Source organism: Carya illinoinensis, chromosome 15, assembly GCF_018687715.1.
Source record: "Carya illinoinensis cultivar Pawnee chromosome 15, C.illinoinensisPawnee_v1, whole genome shotgun sequence".
Classification (NCBI taxonomy): domain Eukaryota; kingdom Viridiplantae; phylum Streptophyta; class Magnoliopsida; order Fagales; family Juglandaceae; genus Carya; species Carya illinoinensis.
Window position 1 is genome coordinate 3,062,282 of NC_056766.1, and position 6,689 is coordinate 3,068,970.

Below are 6,689 nucleotides of genomic sequence, written 5' to 3' on the forward strand. Positions count from 1 at the left end.
GAGGAAGGGCGCTATGGCCGCTATAAATAATAGTTGGGAAGCGAGAGAGAGAGTGGGAATGGTAGTGCTGCCATAGAAACCATGCAAGAACGTGGCAGCCATGGCCACTGTGCACAGAGATCGATGCACAATTTGGCAAAATCACGCTGTCTCAAACGTAACCGCCCCTTGTACCATTAATTACTGCTTTTGAATTTGAGCTGTAGATTTGATTTTAATTAATTACACTCGACCCAATTTTGAATTTTTAGTGGTTATATTTCCACAGCAATTTCTTGCAATTAATTTTCTTCCTGGCCTGAATTAATATCATACGTTTATCCAAAACTCATGTCCAGGAGCTCGATCTTGGGGTTACCTAGGCATGCATGCAGCATGCATGGTTCAGTACTAGTTTGCATACTTAATTAGAGCCTATACATGTACATATTTAATTGGTTGCTCGTGTGTATATATGAGACTTAAACGGCAATAGTTCAGCTTAATTTCACTATATATATGCTTGATTAATTTTTATTTTGTGATAGCTTTAGCTATCCATCTTATCCATTGCCATGTGAAAAACACAATCTATCATTAGTAACCAATCAAGACTTAATGAAATTGAGTTACCAAGAGAATAATTATTAGTTACTTTCGTAATACAGGTAATAATAAAGGATGTTATATCATTGGAATTGTTTATATAACCATTTCTTTTTAATGATCATATGTTATCCTTTAGAAGTATCTGGTAATTACTTGAAAGATTAATAAAATACTTTATATGATCATTGAACTTCTAAAGTTAGGGTTTATGCATCATGTACTCCTTTTAGTAGGGCTATACACCAATGGGTTCAGCGTCGGTTTCGGCGCCGAACCGAGATACCACCGACTCTTCAATGTCCCTATTAAATCGGCCGAAACCGAGGGTTTGGGGAGAGAAAATCAATTATATCGGTCTCGATTAGCGTCGACACGGTAGTCGGTCTACCGTCAGCGTCTTCTATGAAAGAGAAGGAGCTAAGGAAGAAGAATGAACACTGGTATCGTCGTCTACCATGGATGATGAACGAGTTGCAGAGAGGAAGAACATGTGTGGGGAAGAAGAAGAGGGGTTGGGGGGTATGAACTCATTTTGAAATGGCGCCGTTCTATTATATTTTTTTTAAAACATACATGCTCTAAACAACGCTGTTTCACTTACTTAAGTGAAACGGCGCCATTTTATATTCATAAAAAAAAATAAACAGACCAGATCAGTCGGTTCAGCAGTTTTGCCAGGGGTCCAAACCGGCGCCGAACCGCTGATGTCGATTTTGCTTCAATTTCTCTCGCCAGCCGATCGATTCTTTGCTAATTCTATACTCTAGCAGTTGATCGGTTTACGACCAGTTTGGTCGGTTCCTATACATCCCTACCTTTTAGTTTGCAGACATAATATTTTTTTCGAGCATGACGACTTGGAAAGAGAAACAAATTGTTCTCGACTAGAAACGTCGTTAGAACAATTTGTTTTACAATATTTTTAATATAATTTTGTAATATGTTGTCGAAAATAAACTCTTATTACTCATTATTGATACGATTTTGACGTATATTGTTGACGTATTTAACAAGATTTTAATACAAAAAACAATAATTTTGTCGCATTTCTCGATAATGATCATGATCACAATGCACAACAAAATGTCAGTTAGATAACGATTTGATCAATCATAACTAATATGATCCGGATATACAAACATAGATATTATGACAAATTATTCGTTACAACGTTAACAACAACTATTGGTTAATGTACTTAAATATGATTAATTATGGAAGGACAATTGGTTTAATAAGGTATTGTAAAAGGAATGATCATAACTAGCAAGCTACCATTCCTTTTTAAAGTGATTACACATACATATCATAAAAATTCACAAGGAATAGACATGAACGCATCGACATGCAGTATTTATTGTTATCCGTCTTAAATATGTCTTCGATAATATAAAAATATTATAAGATTCGCATACTAGCTAGGTCTTTTTCTCTAAGAGATCCATCGTGTGAAGGATTCAGAGAGAAATCAAGCATGCAACAGATTGTTTTGTATGAACAAGACATGATCTTAGTTACTATTAATAGAAGAGATTTTTACTAATTAATTAGCTAACTAGCTGGCCGGAATATTGCACCTTCAAAAGTATGTCATAAATTTCGAATCCACAACTGATCATCCTGAGCTAGCTTGTGCACTGGAATATATGTGTGGGTGTGCATGCATTAATGGGGTTGACGATTATATATGTTGTGGCCGGAAGAAATAAGGGCTTGTTTGCCAATTGTGCAACTTTCTTCCATCTATATATACAGCCCATGGCAGCCACGTTGTTGTTTGCTTCTGTGGCGCCCAATTACCCATCTCTCTCTCTCGGGGTTGACGATTATATATGTTGTGGCCGGAAGAAATAAGGGCTTGTTTAACGTGATTTAATGTGAGTCGTCAGATTATAAAATTATTTTTATTGTAAAATATATTTAATAAATCATAAGAAGTTATGTTAATTTGTAAAATTACTTTTGTATAATTTTTTTTGAAGGTATCGCATACATTTGTCATTATATAAAGGCTTCATTGACTATAATTAAGGGGTCTTTAATATTGGACGAACAACCACGTACATGAGCTGCTAGATCGTTAAGCAGATCAACAGTGAACATGATGACGTGGAAGCTGCCATGCATGTGGTGGCCGGAGAAGAACAAACTAAAAACAAAGTTATAGTCAAATGACAACAACTTCACAGCTAAAAGAGCTGAATTGTGACAGTCTAACCGTAAAATTAAGGGCATAATTAACCGCAGGCGCCAAAGAGGGTACCTTTTGCAACTCCAAGCTTTATTAATTAGGTCATTTGGAGCACGCTGATCGACAGTACTCTGCATGATTGTTTATCATGTATGGCTGTGTGTATGTCAGCCAGCTGCGCGTGCATACATGGCCAACAAAGATGTTGCTCCTAGCCAGCTAGCTAGGCGCTGGACTCTCTGGATCATCATGTGAACATCTACTGCATCATGCCAACAAGCTATATATGCTCTTTGCTTCCTGGACTTTCTCTGCAATAACCATGCAGGGAATTTGGTTGAAAATTTGACTTGAAATTAATTAATATGCGCGATTGATTTAAGGTTGATCCAACGACCAGGTTTACAATTTGGTATTGGTATTTGAAGCAAGCAATTGCCATAATAATTACTTGAATGGATACTCCAAACTGCTATATTTGAATGTTGAAGTGAGTTGAAATAAGTTAAATTTTTTATGAATAGAAGTGAGTTGAGATGATAAAGTAATCTTGTGGAGTCTACTTAATATAAGTTTAGATATATTTATGAAAAATTGAAAAAAGATTATAAGTTTCACATATAAAAATGTATTAAATTTGATTAAATTAAATTGATTTCAGTTGAGTCGAAGTTCTTATCGGGCCTTAACCCACTGGTTTGGAGGATGAACAAAAAGGACCAAAATTAAATAATGAAAAAATGGGTCATATATATTAGCCATTACCATGATAGTCATCTAGGCCCAACCCTTCATCAATACACTGGACCATATGAACCCAAAGGTTGGTAGGGCAGAAACCATGCAGGACAGAATCTCTATGGTCCAGCTTTTTACTAAAAGAAAAAAAGCGAATGCTTTGTTAAAAAACTTGGAAGTGGTGTCAGTTGTTAAATATTCCAAGAAATGCCTTAACAAATGTTGTTTTAGTGCAAAGCTTTTACCTAGCTAAGGCTGGCAATCCTTATTATAATCAGCAACATTTCATGGAAAGAAACCTCTTGAAATTTCCAAATTCTTCTCTACCATACCAACTTATGTTTTCTACCAAGCAAGTACTTCAACAACATGCATGCATGTTTTGCATATATATTTGTGTATATATACATAGGAACATTGTGTTGCTTTTGATCATCTTGTTGATCATGGGAGACAATTTGAATCTGTAATGGGTCATTTCACTATGGGTATTATATGTGCATCCATCATAAAGTAACTTTCTCCAAATCCTTTAGTCACTTTAATTGTATTTATTCCAATATCTTGATACATACTAATTAACAACATTAAAATAACAATGAATAAAATAAATCAATGATATGACTTATCAAAAATAAATAAATCAATGACATGCACTTCCATTATTGTGGAAATGCCACCAAAGTCAAGGGTCTCCAACCTTTATATAAAGAAAAATTATATATATTACACTCTCATCTCATTTTCTTTCTTTATATAAGATGTGACAAATTTATTATCATTAAATAATATTTTATTAAATGATTCTTTATAATTAAATATTAATAAATATATCATATTTTATATATTAGAATAAAAATATAATAAGAATATGACGTATAGAATTACGAAACATATATATATATATAAATCATGGCATCATGGCATCTTGGTGTTATGAATTAGATCTTTGTAGGCTCTTCAGTCAAATTAAGAACCAATTTTCCAACATCATCATGAAATTAAGCTAAAAATAATAATCTTAAAAATTGAATGAGGTTTTATTTAAGGTCATCACATCATATATAGCTCTTGCAGTAGGCTTATCTTCTCCATTCCAAAAACTGCCTAACATCATAGGCTTTTACAACAAACAACCATAACGATATTTGTACCACAATGCAATGGTAAGGAGACAAAGGGTACAAAGTCAACCAGAAGAATAACAACAAAACTTGGGACAGAATCAATGTGATTTAATTAATAGTACTGTACTTATCATTATCTTAATAAAAATAATGTTTGATACAAATCTTAAATATATTAATTTTGTATAAATATTTTTATTAAAAAATAGGACCTATTAGAAAAACGTTTTTTTTTTTTAAATTCTATTATCAAGCCTATATAAAAAGGAAAATTTTATGTGCAGTCATTTTTACGGACTCATTTGTGCACTCCAGTGATATGATTGGTTGTGTATTAAAAAAAATTAATTCAGCCAATCATATCAGTGGAGTGCGCAAAGAGTGTACAAAAATAACTGTATGTAGCATTACTCTTTGAAATTGCACCCTCGATTATTTTTTCTTGGAAAGTAAAAATTTGTAGGTAATAAATGATTTGTATAAGTTTAAGAATACATTTTGTAAAGATTTTTTTTAATAAAAAAATGAATTTTATCATAAAAAATATAAAAATTAATTATTATATTTTTAAACTGATGTGTAGAGTACATAAGTCATATAATTTAAATTGTAATATTTATATCTTTTTAAATTTTAAGTTTATTTTCTAAATTAAATTCTATAATATAAACACTTTATCCGATATGTTTTTTATATGAGTAATGCTACATACAATCATTTTTACGCACTCCCTACGCACTCCACTGAGTAGCTTAGAACACACAGAATCGAACCTCAAGTATATATATATATAAGTATATATTAATATAATATAAGGAAGCATTATTATATATATAATAAAATAATATAATAATAAGAGGAAAAAAGAGAATCTTCTTTAGAAGCACTTAAGGGCCATGTCCAACTGTCAGCTATTACGTTGATAGTCTATTTAGCTTTAAACGGCCGTTATGCCTTTCTCTCGCTCTCTCTCTCTCTCTCAATAAATCGTAACGGAGTGAGTTCCCGTCAATCTGCGTGACACGTAGCCAATTCCACGCATAAGACGATGAGCATGTAGCATGCATGTATCGATGGATGGATGAATTCAATGGATGATACGAGACAGGATGTTTATGTTTCTTTCTAGGTTTAGGGTTTCTCCTTGTCCACCTCTACGTGTCTCAGTGACGTCAACTTTATGAAATTATTATGAAATTACATTTCTAGCCTTACCACGTCCCGTAATTTCTCTACCTTTTATATTATTTTTTTCCTAATCAAGACTTTGGCAGTTGGCATGACTTGAGTTTCCAATAAAAAAAAAATGTTTTAATTTACAAAAATAAATTTATAAATTAATATAAATTTATGTAATATATTAAATTATAAAATTATTTTTTTATAAAATAAATATAATATATTATATAAAATTATGTTAATTTGTGAGTTTATTTTTGTAGAATATCTTTATGATTTTATCACTTTTTAAAAAAAATCTTATGAAGGTATCTTTTTTAAAATTGAGGATTTAAATTTTTTTAAAATTTGAAGTTTTTAAGTGAGAATTGAAAAGATATAGATATAAAAAATGGATCATATATCATTTGTGGTTCATTTGATATTGTTTGTGTTAAAGACTAAATTGATTGGATCCGACCCTCTGAAAACTTATCACTAATAATAAGGGAAGAAATAAAGTCAAGATATAAGACATGAAAGAGATGAGGCAAGGAAAGAGAAATCAAAAGAAATTGACTCATACTCTAAAAGGAAAAGGTTTTATAGGACAAGTTGGATTCTATCACTCTAAAAAATAAAAAATTTTTTATAAAAGAATGAGATCTCTACAAATGAAGTGGACTCTCTATGTATGATTTCAGGACATCTAGACTAAATCATTCCATTGTATTAAGTGATATATGAGGCCATATGAGATTCTAAAATTACCAATCATGGTAAATTTTGCTCCTAAACAATCCATAGATGTAGACTTTTATGTTGAATCACGTATATTTTTATCTTTTCTTATTTAATTTTATTTTCTTGTTTATCATTTCTTTCAT